This window comes from Podarcis melisellensis (assembly GCF_964234715.1).
Source record: "Podarcis melisellensis genome assembly, chromosome: 6".
NCBI classification, from domain to species: domain Eukaryota; kingdom Metazoa; phylum Chordata; class Lepidosauria; order Squamata; family Lacertidae; genus Podarcis; species Podarcis melisellensis.
The window spans coordinates 73,598,017-73,618,384 of record NC_138538.1 but is presented as its reverse complement, the minus strand read 5'-3'; the positions used below and the strand labels follow the sequence as shown (position 1 = coordinate 73,618,384).

Below are 20,368 nucleotides of genomic sequence, written 5' to 3'. Positions count from 1 at the left end.
CCCTCCCCTGCATTCTTAGCCAGCTGCTTCTCTGCACACCCCTCTCGTGCTCCTTGTCCGTTCTGTGTTTTTCCTTCCCTCCCCACTTAAAATGTGGTTTAAAAGCATGGATCCACATGGATCCTCAGGATCTTTGCATTGGGTCACCCCAAATTCACCAACAGATCACATAGCATGTCCATGGCTACAGCGTGCCCCCCAAAAATCATGCACCCACTGTTGCCTGGGGCTGCAGTGGTGCAAAAATGTGGTTAAAAAGCATGGATCCACATGGATCCTCAGGATCTTTGCATTGGGTCACCCCAAATTCACCATCAGATCACATAGCATGTCCATGGCTACAGCCTGCCCCCCCAAAATCACACACACACTGTTGCCTGGGGCTGCAATGGTGCAAAAACGTGGTTACAAAACATGGATCCACAGGGATCCTCAGGATCTTTGCATTGGGTCACCCCAAATTCACCATCAGAGCACATAGCATGTCCATGGCTACAGCCTGCCCCCCCAAAATCACACACCCACTGTTGCCTGGGGCTGCAATGGTGCACAAACGTGGTTACAAAACATGGATCCACAGGGATCCTCAGGATCTTTGCATTGGGTCACCCCAAATTCACCATCAGAGCACATAGCATGTCCATGGCTACAGCCTGCCCCCCCAAAATCACACACCCACTGTTGCCTGGGGCTGCAATGGTGCAAAAATGTGGTTAAAAAGCATGGATCCACAGGGATCCTCAGGATCTTTGCATTGGGTCACCCCAAATTCACCATCAGAGCACATAGCATGTCCATGGCTACAGCCTGCCCCCCCAAAATCACACACCCACTGTTGCCTGGGGCTGCAATGGTGCACAAACGTGGTTACAAAACATGGATCCACAGGGATCCTCAGGATCTTTGCATTGGGTCACCCCAAATTCACCATCAGAGCACATAGCATGTCCATGGCTACAGCCTGCCCCCCAAAAATCACACACCCACTGTTGCCTGGGGCTGCAATGGTCAAAAACGTGGTTACAAAGCATGGATCCACAGGGATTCTCAGGATTTTTGCATTGGGTCACCCCAAATTCACCATCAGATCACATGTCTGTGGCCACAGCATGAAGCACAAAAATGATACATCATTAATATTCACCGCCCACGGCGGCAGCCAATCGGCTGCCGCAAAGGGCGGGCCCTCACAGGTTCACTTAAGGTCGGGGCAGCCCGGGGCTCGCCCCTTTCGTTCCCCCAGCAGCAGCGTTTTGGAGGTCTTGGGCCCCCCCCAATATTTTTTATAAGTCGGTATGGGCCCCCCCAATATTTTTTATAAGTCGGCGCCCCTGCTCCCTTGACTCCTTTCTCATTTATGACAAAACAACTTATAACCCCCCCCCCCCATTTTTCATTCTAGAATTTCTAAGGCGTGCATCATCCCTTTGGTCAATAATATTTTCTCTATGAGAAGTTAAATAGATCAAGACATTTACAGTAAACATGAATACAGAATGTGGGCAATGCATTTTTAAAGTTGTATTATTAAGTTCCCTTCTTTCTGGCATAGACTTCAACGTCAACACCTTAAATAATGCCTGGAATACTTTTCAGATATATAATAAATTCTGCAAGCATTGGGTTGCATCCATAGAAGTGACTTGTTCTGTCAGTATAAGGATTCCTACTTCCTCAGGGGAGCTTTCTCTCCTCTTCTCCCCTCACTATATCTGTTCTGGGTTTCTCCCCAACCCTTCAGAGCAGATTTGGCGAAGATGCAATGCATGCAAATGGGAAGCAGGGAAGGAAGAAGAGAAGAGAAGAGAAGAGAAGAGAAGAGAAGAGAAGAGAAGAGAAGAGAAGAGAAGAGAAAAGAGAAGAGAAGAGAGAGTTTTGGATTTGATATTCCACTTTATCACTACCCGAAGGAGTCTCAAAGCGGCCAACAATTTCCTTTCCCTTCCTCCTCCACAACAAACACTCTGTCAGGTGAGTGAGGCTGAGAGACTTCAAAGAAGTGTGACTAGCCCAAGGTCACCCAGCAGCTGCATGTGGAGGAGCAGAGATGCGAACCCGGTTCCCCAGATTACGAATCTACCACTCTTAACCACTACACCACACTGGCTCAGTTTCACTGTGCAAGAACAAATAGTCCTGTTAGCTAGGTATGACGGGAGTTGTAGTCCCAAACATCTGGAGGGCTGGAGTTTGACTATGCCTGCACTAACAGAACAAATGCATTTGATATGGCCCATAATAAATAAAGTTTCCCAATGGCTGCAGCCTATATTTTTATTTATTTATTAATATTTATGTGTTTATCAATCTGCAGTGCCCAATTCTGACCATGGGATCTTGACCAATGCCAACCATCTTGAGCCATGAGACAAACCAGAGGGGTGGTACTGTACAAACACCCAAACAAGGAAAACAACAGTAAAACCACAATACAAACAAAATGAATACTCAGTGGCCTGTTAAAACAAATTTTGAAGAATCAGAGCCAGCAACACACATGAAGCGAAAATAAAATAAAATAAAATCACCAAAAAGTTCACGGCAGAAAGTCAAAGCAAAAGAGAACCAGATTGCTGGTACTTGACATCAAAAAGATCACAGAGCTGCCTCTAAACTTACTACCAGAGGAAAGGGGAAAAGAGTTGAGAAGCATCTGTTGTGGGAGAATTCACCCCTTCTGGGGGATGAAAGTCCTATGCCCTCAAACCAAGGACATGAGGAAAGAAGTTGATAAGGACACTGTCTAGACACTGGAGAGTAACTCAGATTGTCAAGGTTTAAAAAGAAAGAGAAGAAAGAAAGAAAGAAAGAAAGAAAGAAAGAAAGAAAGAAAGAAAGAAAGAAAGAAAGAAAGAAAATACCTTTTTCAACTTAACCATTTCACCCTGCCATTTTAAAGACACTAGTGATGTGCAGTACAATTTTCTATTTTTGCATTTATATGCATTATATTTGCTAAATCAGAATTTATTAATCTAGCTCATTAATAAAGCTATTTGAAAATAAGCATTATTCTAAACATTAATTGCCATACATATATAATAGTATCTTACCATTACTCTGCTTCCTTTTGTAATATCTCTTGAAAATTTGATTAGACAGCTAGATAGAGAGTCAGTCAGATAGAATTACCCATCATTGGAGAAAACTACCTGTTGTTGCTTTGGCTGCATCATTGCTCAAGTATCCCCCCGAGAACAGGTGGTGGGTTACTCCGAGGACAGGTAACCCTAACTCTTACACAGCCTAAAAGTAAGCAGTAAGAGTAAAAAGGATCATCAATTTTAATTGAGGAAAGAAAGGAGAGAGAGAGAGAGAGAGAGAGAGAGAGAGAGAGAGAGAGAGAGAGAGAGAACACAATAGACTTATAAATGCTTGAGAAATTCAACCTCTGGAATTTCAGTGTAACTGATCAACATCTCCTGGACTAATGTGCAAATTGGAAGCTAAGTTTTCCAATGGCTTTCAAACATCCCAGATGTTCTGTCAGAATCCTTGGCTCAGATGTCTTCTTCTTGGGCGATCACTCGTAGCAGAGTTAGATTGTCTTCCATGAACACGGTCTTAACAGAGAGTCTGTAAGTGACTGTGGAGGCCAATTTTGGATTCACACATCCTTCCACAGTGGGGACATAGGTTTCTGGGCAGGAGCTGATCATGGTGAGTGTTTGCCAAGTGTGCCTTCCTCTTAGCACATTTCTCCCTTGCGTCCTGAGTTCAAGTGTCTTCAAAGCTCATGACACCTTTGGTAAAGGCTGTTCTCCAACTGGAGCACTCGCAGGCCAGTGTTTCCCAGTTGTCGGTGTTTCAACAAATGTAATATGTTCTAAACATATAATTTTGAGAGAAAGCATGCTTAAAATCTATACCTATATGGGGGGGGGAATGTTGAGAACTTTTGTTTTAGAATGTGATTAGTGCAGATATGGAACAGGCTGGATTGGCGGGTGAACAAGTATGAAAGTCACATGGACCAGGTATAGGACTGATGCATTCAGCTCTAGGGAATCTGCAAACTAAGGACAGATGCATGAGAACCAACATGTGGGTTAGGAATGAGGTGCCTGCCTGGTTTTGAAAGAGAATGTAGATATTGTGGGAAGATCAGAAACCTCATAGCTTGGGAGAAAGTGCAGAGAAGGAGGGTTTAGCTCCACCCTCCTGCCACTCATGCTTAGTTTTAATTACATACACACACACAGCTTAACCCGAGTGGGTCTTCTTAGTGGTGGTGCACCAGAGAAATTTACATACCTTATTGTCCTTTCAGTGCCAGGCAAAACCTTTTTATTTATTTTATTTTATCTCCCCAAGCTTTTCAGACACAATCTTAGCTTACAATATTATTTGTACTTAAATGTAATTGCTTTATTCTTTTCATAAACCACCTGGGGGATATATTTCAAGGGGAGCATCAAAATACTTAAAATAAATTTAACAACCAAAGAGAATGTATAGAAGTTATTCTTTTATGCAGGTAGGAGAAAGGTCAAGAGAGACAGTCAGGGGCGCTGCTGTGGGAGGACTAAACCTGATCACTACCCTGGTTGACCCAACACAAGATATTCAAAAGAAGGCTGCTTTGGTCTATACCAGGGTTTCCCAAATTCAGCTCTCCTGCTGTTTTTGGACTACAATTCCCATCACCCCTGACCACTGGTCTTGCTAGCTGGGATGATGGGAGTTGTAGTCCAAAAACAGCTGGAGACCCAAGTTGGGAAACCCTGGTCTACACAGTCCCATCCTGGGACCTGATTCTCAGTCACTCGAAAGCATGACAAAACACTGGTTTTATTTTTATTTATCTTTTCAAGTCAAAGCCTTACACCAGTTCTCCATTATTTTTCAAAAACAAGGATTAAAAAAAAATATATACCACAAACAATGGACGCTTAAGCCTTAATTTTTTCCAAGATCCCAGCAGCTACATCCCCCTGCCCCTGGAATGCACAGATCCATGGCACCCTAACAATTCCACCAGTGTTCGCATGACAAGACTTATTTCCAATGCCTCCTTATTCTGTCATCTACTGGCAGTGTGCTCTCCAGTCATGTTCCCTGCCAGTCTTTACCAGTTTGCCAATTATACAAGCTGCTTCCTAGACATCAGACAAAAATTCCACAAGACTGCTGTGCAAGCGCACCCTAATTAACCATCAGCTTAATTAGACAATTTACTGTGTAATTAGCAGGCAATTAGTCAACACCTCTCAGATCTTATTGACTGCTGTGACAGCCTTCTCTACTCTGCACATTCCAATACACAACCACCACTATGTCTCTAGCACTCTCTAATCCCTGTACTACACAATTCTGGGCAAAGAGCAAGGAATGATATAACACGGCATGTGTGTGTGTGTGTGTAAATCAATGTGTGGTCTGTCGGCATATTGAACTTTTTTCTGGCCAGCCTAAATTGTTTGGTGCTATTTGAGCAGCTGCTGAAAGAAGCGGCTGAACGTCTGATCTGCTTAGATCATGGGTGCTCATTCTGTACCCCAGCTCAAGCAAGCTGAAGACAAATCCATATCCTGAACTAGGAAATCAATTCCCCCTCCCCACCCCACAACCAGAATAAATAACAGGAACAAAAAATAAAAAAAAAAATCTGCCTTATACCAAGTCAGTCCATTGGCCCATATTGGTCTGAAGCAGTTTGGCATATAAGCTGCAAATAAATTAATTAATAATAATAGTGGTAGTTGAGGTGACACCCTCAGGATATTGCTGTATTTCATCTGTCTGAGGCAGTGTGGTTAATGGCCATGAATGGTGGGGATCGTGGGTCAACAACAGTATCTGGAAGGACGGCCAGGCCCAAAGCATTTTGGCACCTGACGCAAATGACAAAATTGTGACACCCCTCCCTGTTAGCATGTGAGTGCCAAGTCTTGGGGTTTCTTTTATTTGTCTCGACAGAGTTACTCAGAAAGTCTTCCTGCATCTTCACAGCAGCAGCAGCAGTCCGGCCCTCTCTTGGTGAATTCCAGTGACAGGAATAACCACTTCACCCACCCAATTCTTCTCTTAAGTCCTCATTATTTACATTACAAGTTGAGTAACACTACTGGTCTACATATAATCAAACCTCGGTTCCTGAACAGCTCCGTTTTGGAACGTTCTGGCTCCCGAACACTGAAAACCCGGAAGTAAATGCTATGGTTTTTGAACGTTTTTCGGAAGCCGAATGTCTGACGCGGCTTCCGCTTGAGTGCAGGAAGCTCTTGCAGCCAATTGGAAGCCGCACTTTGGTTGTTGACCTTTAAAGCCTCGGTCCAGTATATCTGAAGGAGCGTCTCCACCCCCATCGTTCTACCTGGACACTGAGGTCCAGCGCTGAGGGCCTTCTGGCGGTTCCCTCACTGCGAGAAGTCAAGTTACAGGGAACCAGGCAGAGGGCCTTCCCAGTAGTGGCACCTGCCCTGTGGAACGCCCTTCCACCAGATGTCAAAGAGAACAACAACTACCAGACTTTTAGAAGACATCTGAAGGCAGCCCTGTTTAGGGAAGCTTTTAAAGCTTGATGTATTACAGTATTTTAATATTTTTTTTGGAAGCTGCCCAGAGTGGCTGGGGAAGCCCAGCCAGATTTGGGAGGTATAAATATTATTATTATTAATTATTATTATTATTATTATTATTATTTGGAAGCCTAATGGGCTTCCGGAATGGATTATGCTCGTCAACTGAGGTTTTACTGTATAAGAAACGGAACTATATATAGATCTCTGCTTCCTTCAGGCATCTGGTCAGACAGACAGGCTCACAGACTTTCACATATTCTGGCAGCCACACTGACCGACATTACCTGCCTCACACTCAACTGCATCTTTCCAGACATGCCCTTATGAAGACACCTGTTGCTGGGGAGAATTCTTGCTCCTATGCAGATGTTTTAGGCGTGCCTCAAGGATGTGCTTCAAGGCTCGTTTCAAGGTTATTTTGGCAATAAACCAACACTCCCCACCAGGGAAGAAGAGATAAATGAAGATCCATATCAGGAACAAGGGGCAGGTGGGGGCAAAGACTGACATTGGGATCTGCTGCCCCTGAAGACCCTTCTACCTGAGGTGGTCACCTCATCTCACCACATGGGTGGGCCATCCCTGTTGGAGGGCCCCGGGCTGTCTTAGGGTGCACAGATCCACCTGGTGCCCCCTCCCCCAGGCTGCCCAGTCCCAGGCATGCAGGAGGGCCGAGTCGGCCAGCCACCTCAGCGTCTCACTGGCTCAGTCGCTCCTGAACTCGTAGCACAGAGCTGCCCGCATCAGAAGAGCCCACCGCGGTGCTCCAACCGATGGGCGGGCTCTTCCCCAGACTCAACTCTCGGGCCCCGGACTCTCAGCCTGGCGCCCCTGAGAACCCGCCGTCTGGGTGCCCCCCACCCCTAGAGCCTATGAGTAAGAGGGCCCTGGGAGGGCCATCACTTTGGTCTACACTGACTGGCCTTCACCATCCTGGGTTTCATACAGGAGTCTTTCCAAGCTCACTTGCCGATGCCGGGATCGAATCAGGCACCTTCTACACGCAAAGCATGTGTGCTGGTTATAGATATGTCTAAGCATATTTTCATTAAGATTGAAAGAATCACTCTGGTCTGCAATACTTCCACATCTGCTCATTCATACCATTCCTACATTAATCTGCCACTTAAACAAATACGCGTGGAAACGTGTATTTAAATGTGCGTTTCATTTTCTGTCACATTTCAAACTCCTTTCAAAATACACATTTTTAAAAGAAATGTAGTTTCATATGTCTTTTTTTTTTGAGACAAAAGCTGCCTCAGAAAGTTATGGAAGTGCATTTTCATGCAATTTTGCTTAATGTTTCTCTCCCATAAACGATTCTGTATTTTAGAATGTTTTTAGGCAGTGAGAAGGGAGCAAGGACTAAATGAAATCCGGGGGAGGGGGGAATCACTAAAATATTTCTAGACTTTTGTTCATCACTGAGAAACCTGATGCCATATTTTTAAAGATTCATTTTTTGTTTTATACAAAATCCTATATACGAAACCTGCTCAAATAAATATCAGCTTATCGAAATGAATGGCAATACAGAAAGGCGATACAGCACAGATGGATAGAGTAAATGAAAAATCTTAACCCATTTTTAATAGAAAATGCTGTATTTGAAACTCCCTCAAATAAATACCAGCCTATCCAAATGATACGTAATACACAATAGAGAAATAGTCCATGAAAGGAGTTATTCACAAACAGAGATCACTTACCAACAGCCTAAGTAACAATGAAGCAGCAGAGTTGCAACCCCTCCTATTGTACAATGGAAGAGACGGCTAGAGTTGTCAAAACCTTTTCTCTGGGATATTAAACATACTTTGTGGGTAACTACTTTTACGGATATGTGATTTGCACATCTCTCTCCCATCAACTCAAATATAGTTAGATTTGCAAGCTGCAAACCTTCCTTTGCTGACAACTGGATGGGTTTGCGTTTCCACACAATATTGGTTAAATACAGGTTGTTGTAAATCTGGAATGGAGATTAATGAGGGAAATTGCTTAGAACAGCAAATATTAATCCACTACCAGAAACTCTGCAAAAGTGTTCTTAGAAGCCTAGAATGTTATTCTCTTGTCATTTTATTGCAGACTCACCAAATTCACCATATTGAGACATATAATTGCTATTCTAAGATATATTGAGTTGTACTCAACTAACTTTTACACAGAGTAGGCATATTGGAATTAATAAACCTACATTAATCAAGGCTATTTATTTCAATGGGCCTACTCTGAGGAACTGTTACTTTAATACAACCTTTTATTGATCTTCCACCCTCTTCTAATTTGGACTTATTCTACAGCTAACGTTGAACCTGTTCTGGTCAATTTCATTTCTACTTAGATGGGTCAGCATAGTAGGCTTGTAGTGTATGCATGAGGGCGGGGGAGAACTGGAATCCAATAATGATAGCATAAAAATATCAGTTAAAGCAACATATATTTATTTTTGTTGCAATCCTGAACTTAAATGACAAGAGATGCTTCCTACCTTTGTTTTAAAAAGTATATGCTCAATAAAATTGTATCGTAAATCAATTTATGCGATCTCTCAAAGCTTTATTAGATTGCTGTAACCCTTTTTTACAGTTAAGTTTCCCATTTTGCATTTAATAGCTATGTATAGTTAGTTAGGAAAAATGTGGGCAAATGCCATAAGATTAGGTAATAAAGCTTCACAGAACTTCAGTAAAGTCCAATCACTAATTATAGCAGCAGGAAGGCCTAAAAACAGTGCGAACGATCTCTCGTCTCTCTTTCTCTATATCACACACACATTGTAGAGAAATGTTCTGGTTCAGCCTGTTCCCTCTTCTGTGGGAAACTTTTGGGTTAAAGGATCTACCGGTAAATGTCACACACACACACACCCTAATCTTGTGGATAGCAGTGGTGGTCAACTTTGACAAGGAAGACCTGAACTCAACCATGAATGTATGTTGTATATGGAGTTCAACTTTCCCTGCCTCCCTCATTCTAGCTAGCTTGACTCATAGGGTTGTTATGAGGATAAAATAAAGTGTCTGGGTGGGAGATATAACCACGTCAACCCCGAGTTTGTTGGAAGAAGAGTAGGATACAAATGTAACAGGGAGCAGCAACCGTTTATAAGGGCACTTGAAAATACTGAAATAGCAACTGCTTCAAATGTATGGAGAAATATGCAGTAAACATAGCTCCGTTTCAAATGCTGAATTCCTCTTTCAAAAGCAGTAAATGCAGAAGGCTGAAATCCTCAAACCCTTCTCCCTGGCAGAGTCCAAAATTACGTGGATGCAAGCACTCAAGAATAGATGGTCTGAAACTCATTGATACACAGTGTGAAGAATTTTCAAATCAAGATAGAATTAATCAGCATTGTAAAACAAAAACAAACAAAAACCCAGGGGCAGTTTTATTCAACAACATTAAGCTTTTGTAGGGTGGGCAGGTGAGACACCACCTCCTATGTTACCCCTCATTGTAATTCTCTCAGTTTATGAGGGGGGAAAGTGGAGTATTTATTTGTAAAACAATAAATAATTCAAGTCACAGGGCGAAAAGCTCAGTGTGCTAAGAAATCTTGCAAAATGCTTGCTGTTTCCTTTCCCCACTCTCTCCCTAGGATCAGTGTTAATAAAAAAATAGTCTTTGATGTTATTTATTGGAAAGGCAAACAGTTGTCGTCATCGTTGTCTTTTTTTTTTATTTGACATTAACAATCTGATCATTTGTCTCTCCAAAGAAAGCCTACGTAGCTTTCATATGGTCTACACAATAAAGCATCAAATATTTCTGTTTACTGAGATATCAGCTGGCATTTCACTGCAAGTCAATGGTGTGTCTTGGCTGCAGAACACTACACACTTCAATCTGGCATCTACAAATGTCAAGAGTATATATGGAAATCAAAAGCAGGTTCTAAATTCTGTCTTCCTTTTTTTTTAAGGGAAACAAAGTTCACCTAAATATATTTCATGCAGGCAAATAAAAATAAAAAAGTTAAAATAAAAATATAATTGCAATATTCGGCTGTCAGTCTAGAAGAATAACAAGGGAAACACTGTCAGTAGGACAGGATAATAAAATTTCAAGCAGATGTTCAAGCTAAGTCTCTAATTCTCATGCAACTCCCTTGGCAAGCATATACTTATTTTATCACATGCAAGCGAAGCAAATTGCACTTCATCATCACAACTGAATTGTGAAATATTAATATTTCATATTCCAACAAAACTCCCACAGAACAAACTTTGTTATGTTAAAAGCACCAAGAGCTCTGCATTTTAATACTATTTAAAGTCATTTTCGGAGGGGGGGGGCAGGCAGACTTGCAACACGAAATTGTAACTAGGATATTGCAAATTACTGGGCTGCGATATCAGAGAAAGAAAATATGTTTTTTTATGCTGTGAGTTCAATTCAACAAAAAATACTGACATAAGTGAGGACAATGCAAGTCATTGTGCTTCAGTGCAGGCACTTATAATTATGAGGAGAGGCATGGGCCTCCCATATCCGTCCCTATGGAAACACCACCGGTTGCAGTATGAATTAGAATGTCTAATGTTATGGAGGAATGCCATTTCGTTGCACAATTAGTAAATTCATACAGGCAACGGCTCTAATTGGCAAGCAACGTCTGCAGTTACACTATGCCTTCTTCCTCGTTACAAGTTGCCGTGAATCATGTTTAGTGTGTGCACACATTCACACTGTAATAGCTTGATGACCCCCTCCCCCCCAAAAAACCCTGTTGCATCTTTCTTCAGATTTAATCGGAATCTAATCAGAAATCTCTTTTCAAAACCGTTGGTAAATATTGTAGCAGGCAGAGGTGATGTTCAGGTGAAACACTAAACCATGGTTTAGGTTTAACACACACCCCCACCAAAAAAACCAAGTTTCAGTGAGTCCCAGGCACACACACTCCCTCCACATTTCTCCTCCAGCGCTGCCAGGAATATATTTGAAGAGTCCACCTCTAATTAACCACAGTTTTGTCTGTTGTATGAGCCATAAACTGTGGCTAATTTATAGTTTAACTACAAATTACAACTAATAGGCAGCCTAGCATTACATATGTAATCTTAATATTGCTCAAAAAAACCAGCATGAGAGGCCTGGATTGGGACCACAGCATGCCGGAAAACTCACACATACACAGCTGTTACCAATAAGTGTCTGTTTTTAACTCTATGTATGCCAGTGATGGTGAAACTTGGCCCTCCCTCCAGCTGCTTTGGGACTACAAATCCCATCATCCCTAGCTAACAGGACCAGTGGTCAGGGATGATGGGAATTGTAGTCTCAAAACAGCTGGAGGGCCAAGTTTGGCCATCACTGATTTATGCTAATGGAAACATTTTTGCTATCGCTAACTGTTGCCCAGGGGTAGAGTGAGGCGGGACGGGGGAAGGATTGAGTGTTCCCTTGTACAGTAGTCCCAAATCCCTGCTTCACTTACTTTGGGGTAAGGAAAAACACAAAGGTGCTGTAGGCTGCACACTAAACCAAATGTGCAATTTGACATTTGACTATCGTAAACCGAAATAAGGCAGCTTCAGAAGCTACAATTTAATGCTGCCTTGTTTCAACAATTCATTACGAGCATTAAAAAGTCTGTTTAGATTGAGGCAACACAAAAAACTTTAGTCATAGAATTATAGATTTGGAAGGGACCCCAAGGGCCATTTAGTCTAGCTCCCTGCAAGGCAGGATTCTCAACTGTAAAGCATCCATGACAGATGACCATCCAACGTCTGCTTAAAAACCTCCAAGTTTTGGGTCCTACCCTCCAGAGCAGGAGAAAACAAGCTTGTTCCTTCTTCCACAGGACTGCCCTTGATATATTTGCAAGAGGCTCTCAATCTCCTCTTTTCCAGGCTAAACATGCCCATATAAAATGTAAGTGAAAACTTCTGAACTGCTCCTTCGTGCCACACAGAATAAAGGTTGGGATTCTGCAAGATACACCCACACCATATATTTAAAGCATGCAACTTCCCCCAGAGAATCCTGGGATCTGTACTTCATTAAAGGTGTTTGGAAAGGTAGCTCTATGGAGGGGTGAACTACAGGTCTTGGGATTTTTTTTGGAGTAAGTCAAAACTCTAAAAGGGATATGAATGTGCTTTATGGTGTAGACCTCCTGAGAAACACTTCCTTGTAACACTAAACTATGGTTTAGCATTAATCAGCCACTTAAAAAAAATACTAGAGATTTCAGATGAAGTGGCTCCACATGTGTATTTCTGCTGGTGAGCCTTAATAAAGGCAACAGCTTCCACATTATTGAAAGCGACAGCATCACAAATCAATGCATGTCACCAGCAGAGTAAAGACAGATGTCTCTGATTAATCAGAATTACATTTTTAACAACCAAGGAAACAGCTAAAATCAAAGCAAATATTTCAGCCATGCCTGCTGTGTTTTATTCTTGGTCCTCTATGCCAACTGTACACAGTGAGGCAGCTACGACTCTAAATCTAGAATTTTTAAAATCTATAAAAGTTATCCTACACACACTTTTTATTAACTTTAGCAGACAAACAGAGTTTTGAAAAAGACAAGTGAAAAAATTGAAATATAAATTTCGGTCAAGACTCATATGTCTGTGATGTAGATTCCAATAAGAAATAAAACAAAACCATTTATCAGCGACATTGATTATCTGTTGAGGTCTGGTTCTCCTACGAATTGCATCAGTTATTTTGTCTCTTTCTGCCACATCAAGACATTTTAATAAACATTCCTAGACTGAAGTTCTCCACCCCCTCGCGAAATCGAGCCTAAACACATTTAACAGAAATCAATGAATGCATTATAAGAGATCTTAAAATGTTAGGTTTGCATCCCCCCCCCAATTATGCTGAATGATATAATCAAAGTATTTCAACCCAACAATTTACAAAACTTCATCTAATATTTGTCCCCAATCATTCCATGCGGTTTGGCATCCTCATTCACAGAAGGGCAGTGTGGAGAGTCACACATTTCCAGCATCAAAAACAGGAAACATCTGATTAAGCCTCGGTAAAGGGACCCCTGACCATTAGGTCCAGTCATGACTGACTCTATGGTTGCAGTGCTCATCTCGCTTTATTGGCCGGGGGAGCCGGCGTACAGCTTCCGGGTCATGTGGCCAGCATGACTAAGCCGCTTCTGGTGAACCAGAGCAGCGCACGGAAACACCGTTTACCTTTCTGCTGGAGCGGTACCTATTTATCTACCAGCACTTTGACGTGCTTTCAATCTGCTAGGTTGGCAGGAGCAGGGACCGAGCAATGGGAGCTCACTCCATCACAGGGATTTGAACCACTGACCTTCTGATCGGCAAGTCCTAGGCTCTGTGGTTTAACCCGCAGCGCCACCTGCGTCCCTTTCTGATTAAGCCTACTTGGCATTAAATACCAGGGAAGGTCAAATGTTGTATTGTATGTCCTGCATTCAAAGTCTTAGGTCCCACCTTCCCTTTAACTTTAAAACAGTATTATACCATTTGAAATAGCCTTAGCTTCCCCAGAAGAATTATGGAAACAGTCGTTTGTTAAAGGTGCTGAGTTGTAAGGAGACCCAAGTGCTCGCTGTGGTAAAATATGAGGTGCTGGTACTCTTAGTGATAAGGGTGTTGTGGGTGCTAGCACAAAATGGCTGCTGCTACAGGAAGCAAAATAAAAAAATAAAAAGGTGAAGGCACTCTGCACCAGTGGTAACTGCCACAAAAAAGCCCTGGAGACCCCTATTCCCTTCATCTCGCTACAATTTTCAGAGCTCTTTAGGAACAGAGGTCAATTGTTAAACCACTTTGAAAATTGAAGCTATATGAAAGGAATAGGCGTCTCCTAGCAATGTTCAACAACCTTAAACTACCATTCCCAGGATTCTCTGGCCATAACTGTTTAAACAGTTAAAACTCTGCTTTGCATTTATAGTGCAGATGGGCCCTTGCACATACAAGCTTCTGGAGTTGCAAACCTTGTTCTATTTTTCCTCTGAAATTGTAATTCCAACTCTGTCCTTGGTGGACAGTGGAGAAATCTGCAGTCCTCGTGGAAAGGGATTAAGGAAAGCAGGGCCAGACAAGGGGCTCCCGATTGCCAGCAGTTGGCAGAGTGAAGTAGGATGAACAGTGCTGGGAGCAGCCACCACAATCTAATAAGAACTTGTATTTGGAAAAGGCGATTATGCTATCCCCAGGGCAACACTATGTGCAACTTGCAATGGGTAGAAACAGTCCTAATGCAATAGTTTTTATTTATTTTTTTGCAAGCTACTTTGGGGGTCCTTTCCGGAAGGAAATACAGCACGAAATCAGATAGAGGCAGGAAGAGAGATAACCTATAGTGAATCAAGACAACTAATTTATAATCTTGTTCCTGTTTATTAGTCTTTAAAGTGTAGCCTTAAGAAGTTTCAGTCCCTGGCCTCCCAAACTATCAGAAGCCTTCTAAGGTTTCAGGTAGAGGTCTTTAATAGCTATCTCGGACCTATCTGCACTATGCATTTAAAGCAGCATAGTACCACTTCAAACTGGGAGCTGAAGTTTATTAAGGGTGCTCAGAGTTCTTAGAAGATCCCAATCCCTCTCATGGAGCTACAATTCCCAAAGTTTCCTGGGAAGAAGGATTGTTAAACCGCTCTGAGTACTGCCACACTGTAACAGGGGTTTCCTAAGAACTCTCAGTTCCCTAAAACTACATTTCCCAGGATTCCTTGGGGAGCAGACATGGCTACTTAAAGTGGCATGTATAGTGCAGACGAGGGCTTACTGGATATTGTTTTAACTTGAGAGGCCAAGGACTGAAACTGGGAACTTCTTAAGGCTACACTTTAAAGACTAATAAATTCAGTATGGCATAAGCTTTCATGGACCAGAGCCCACTACGGCAGTTGTAGGAAATGTAACCCTAAATTGGAAGGTGTATATTCATACACTACGCAATGTATGTTGTCCTGAACCTTCGGCCTACCTGGCGGAAAGTCCCACTGGCCTATACAGTAGGACAAGTCCAAAGCTCAGCAGTCAGGAAACACAATCTAGGGTCAATCCACGCAAGCCAAGTCCAGAATCCAATGGTCAGAAAAGGGGGTTCAGGGTCAATCCATGTAAACCAAGTCCAAATTCCAACAGTCAGGAAACACAGACCAGAGTCAAATCCAAAGCACAGTCCCGTAGACTTCCTGGAGCATCCAAGCCAAGATCTATCAGCATGGACAGTTGAGCAGACACAGCACCACAGCTCTGCTCCCATTTTTTCCTCTTGAGTCTTGATTGCAGCACCTGGGCTTGATGAGGCAGGAGACCCTCACCTGTCCTGAGCCTAATACAGCTGAGGAATCACACACCTCCCCCCAGAGCTAATGAGTCCCACCTGGCCAGGTAGTAAACTGGGCTGTGGGGCCTTGCTTGCTTCAGCCTCTCTGACCCTACCTCCTCTTGCTCCCTATGCCTCAGAACCTGCCTTGATCAAGGAGACAGGAGCCCCTCTGACTCTGGTGATGGATCCTGCTCTGGTCCATGTAAACTGACCCCCATCGCCTTGCCGTCCACTGTCATCCTGTGTGTACTTTCCACAACCCCAACCTCCCTTTTCCCATCATCGGTTTGCCCCGGTGGGTCCCAGTTGTGACTGCACCCCTCGCCGGGATCTTCTTCCTCCTCCCTGTTGTCCTGCCAGTTCATGACACGTGTGTGTGGTGGTAAGAGGAGTGAGGTCAAAGGCAATATGCAATTCAGGAAAAAATTCCTCAGGTTGCGAACACATGTGAATGACAACAAGCACTCAGTTTTAGATAATTAGCTAACATTGAATCTCTCTCATGCAAACATTTTTTTTTTTAATTCACACAGCTCAAGAATATACACACTTCCAGGAAGCTTATATTCATTCTTAGATGTTAATTTAATAGGAATTCCATTTCAACTGGTGGTGTGCTCAGTACTGAAATATTAACCACAATCTGCAATGTACCCTTTTTCCAGTTCCAATTAGATATGGACTAAAGGGATTTTACATTTTTTCCCAGGCAATTCCACAGACATGGAGCTAAATGAAGTGGTTTTGTAGGACAAATTGTATTAAATTGGTACAGCCAAGGTCTACTCTGTCTAATCTCCCAATCTCTTCTCCCTTTAATCTGCAACATGGTATCATTGCATGGCCATTTAAAAAAGTATTTCAGATATATGAATGCTGACTATTAATTCTATGGCAAAGAAATAAAGGTGGAGATGGGTTTATGGGTCTAGGCCAGGTGGAAAACACATATACACTGCAGTTTCCTCCCCCCTTTATCTCATATGACAACCTCACGTTAACATCAAGTACCCCTTTGTTAGATCTGCCAGTCATCTTCATGGATTTTGGACTCAGCTATACTGGTAAAGAGAAAGTGATTTATATGTGTTGTATATATGATATATATATGTGATAATAGGAACGTGTGTGGCGCTGTGGGTTAAACCACAGAGCCTAGGACTTGCCGATCAGAAGGTTGGCGGTTCAAATCCCCGCAACAGCGTGAGCTCCCGTTGCACGGTCCCAGCTCCTGCCAACTTAGCAGTTCGAAAGCACATCAGAGTGCAACTAGATAAATAGGTACCATTCCAGCAGTAAGGTAAACGGCTTTTCCATATGCTGCTCTGGTTCGCCAGAAGTGGCTTAGTCATGGTGGTCACATGTACGCCAGCTCCCTCGGCGTACCTAATGGTCAGGGGTCCCTTTATCTTTACCTATATGTGATATAAAAAGGGACATGGGTGATGCTGTGGTCTGAACTACAGAGCCTAGGGCTTGCCGATTGGAAGGTCAGCGGTTCGAATCCCCGCGATGGGGCGAGCGCCCATTGCTTGGTCCCAGCTCCTGCCAACATAGTAGTTCGAAAGCATGCAGAGCAAGTAGATAAAAAGGTACCGCTCTGGCGGGAAGGTAAATGGTGTTTCCATGCACTGCTCTGGTTCGCCAGAAGCAGCTTAGTCATGCTGGCCACATGACCCAGAAGTTGTCTGTGGACAAACACCAGCTCCCTCAGCCTATAGAGCGAGATGAGCATGCAACCCCAGAGTAATCTGCGACTGGACTTAATGGTCAGGGGTACCTTTACTTTTTACCTATATGTGATGTAAAATTGTGCCACCAGAGCCTCATTTTTCTTTGCCTGTTTTCCCTGTTTAAATTTACAATGCTTTAAACTGAAACACTTCTCTGGTGTGTCTAGATCCAGCCTTGGTGTGCATGATGTGTGTGCTGTGAGAGGAATAGAGTATCTGAGCCTAGGGAAAGGTTAAACAATCGTTCTTGGTTTCTCATTTTTCCAGTCCCAAGTTCAACACAACAATTTCATTTCCATTTGCCTTTTTAAAAAAATGCCCTCATGAAAATTAAACAGCATTTTAGTGTCATTTCTCTAAATATACACATTTTTGTATGCAGTTTTGTGAAATATGCATTTTTTTGCAAGCAAATTTGCCCAGTACAACACATTATTGCATGCCAGTTTCACACACACACACACACACACACACCTTTCCTGATGCATGGATTTTGTACCCATTTTGCGGTTGGTGAACTGCGCAGCAATATTTGCAGAAGTTGTTTCGGTTTGTGTATTGGTTCAGGAGTTGAAAATGAAGCTAGGTTTCCATTAAAACATGAACAAGACTGAATTCAAGACTCATGAAATATATAAAGTGTAGCAAACCATTCCCTTTCCGGGTACTACTTGGCTTTCGCTCTCAGTGTACTGTTAACCAAAGAGGCAATGCTATATATTTTCCCCCACTGTAGCCATTTCCATGGATGAAAATAAGCCAGGGACACCACGATCTCAAACTCCTCCTGACCCAAGTTTTTGTGTCCCTGAGAATTAATGAGAACCGAGTCAGTCCCCTGAGTTCTGTTATTGTGACTCTATAGTGTGGAGGAATGCAAATACCCTTCATTATAACAGGAATGGTAGGTGTGGAATCGGGGGTGGGGGTGGGGATGCCCAAGGAAGGCTTTTCTCCACAAAACAAATAGCAGGTTTCGGTTTCTGTGTGTACAACACAGGGTAACAGAAGGACCTTTTTTTAATCTACATCCTATATTTCAGAACCATCACATGGAAATACATTAGCTAATTTTTACTTGTTGTACAGAAACACGCCTTCTAAGTCCCGTTAATGTGATTTTCTGCAGCTTACCAATAAGAGAGCCTTGGGGGAAGGAGAGGGAAAGCAAATGTGTAATAGAACCGTCCGTGAGTGGCAGGGATGAGTCTGCGTGACACGAGGCAAAGAGGTGTCAGCAGAAGCCATGGAGACAACAATGGGGAGACTGGAGAAAACCAGAGCTGGATTTGGGGCACATGATGGTTCACAAGTATAGTCGGTAGGTCAGTGGCTTCGCAAATGTGCTGTAAAGCAGGAGACACAGTAACAGCGGCGGCTATTACAGCACCTTAATTAAAGGAAGTGGCTGCTTCAGTGATCCAGAATTAATTTTGGCTAGACAACAATTATAACACAGCCTTCTGGGTGACTCCATCCTTGGTTAGACACATATGCAGCTCTGACCTGTAGACACAGACTTTGACCTGACGGAGCATTGAAAGAAAGTGAAAAAGCAACCCTATGTTTCGAAGGTGAAGGGAACAGAAGCAAAGTGCATTTTGATTTCAAAGGGCACCACCTTATCTCCTCCTTCTACAACTCAACCCTCTCTAGAAACATGATTGCTTTTAGGCTACCAGAGAAGGACAGACAAGAGGCAACCAAAAATGAGAACAGAACTGTGTTGCGGATGAGTTTGGTAGGGAACAATTTGACATAGGAATGGAGAAAAAATTCAGTTTCATTAACATCTGAATGTGACTCGCCTTAATGTGTGCTCCTCAAAACTATACGAAACAGTATAAGAACCAACAATGGATATATTGTACAAAATTGCATGCAAACATATTGGAAGGAATGAATGTTAAAATGGATTCTTAAGATGATTTTTAATGAGAATGTTTTTAAAAGAAAATTGCACGCTTCTCAGGGTTCAATGGCACAGCAAGTCCAAGGAATGACCCTATGACTGCAAACTACTGACAACAGTGTGATCACCTTTCAATCACAGCCTTTCATAGAAAAAACTACAATACCAGAGCCATTTGTTTGTGAAGGTTCAATTCACATCCCACTTGCATGGAACAAAGAGAGAGAAGTCAATTACAGATCATTCAAATTATGCCACAAATTTGAAATTAAATCTCTGAAATTTGAAAATCTCAAAAGACAAAATGGGGGGGAACCCTCACACTTTTCAGACATTAAATATTGACATCAAAATCTACTGTTTTTAATTTCCAGCTTGCAGCTAAGCTGGTCACTCAGATGACATGTGGGTAACAGTTTTAAAAGTATGCACAATCAAAACATCTGTCATTCAAAACAATCTAAGCGGCTTCCAGACAAGTGGAGGATGTGATTGATATATATATATATATATATATATATATATATATATATATATATATATAAATAAAAGTTTGGAGTGAAAATATAGCTTAGTCCAACAACCCCCTACTTGCTTAATTTGGCCACCAGAGGCCAGTCCATTCAAAAATATATATGGATAACTTTCCTTCTATATATTCTATACCGAATGGTATAGTAGAACTACTATTTAGAAATACGGAATAATGAACTCCTCAGTGTTGTTGGCACCTGAACCTATCATATAAATTGCATCCCTGGGGCTGCTTTTGGGGATTCCAGTGCGACACAAAGAAACATACCATTTCTGGAATATTTGTACATGCAGGTCCCACCATGCACTCCTAGGACATTGTTCGTTAGACAAGCGTTCGCATAATGAGCTGATGATTT

General features: G+C 42.5%; 1 protein-coding gene and 1 long non-coding RNA gene across 3 annotated transcripts in view; one reads left to right on the top strand and one right to left on the bottom strand.

Moving 5' to 3' along the window:
* Nucleotides 1–20,368, bottom strand: part of DPYD (dihydropyrimidine dehydrogenase) — a 505,368-nt gene that overhangs the window by 209,688 nt on the left and 275,312 nt on the right. The window lies entirely within an intron of this gene.
* LOC309371440 lies at nt 194–1,003 on the top strand. Its single transcript, XR_014169112.1, has 3 exons — nt 194–330; nt 653–792; nt 961–1,003. It is a non-coding gene; the product is annotated as an uncharacterized lncRNA (long non-coding RNA).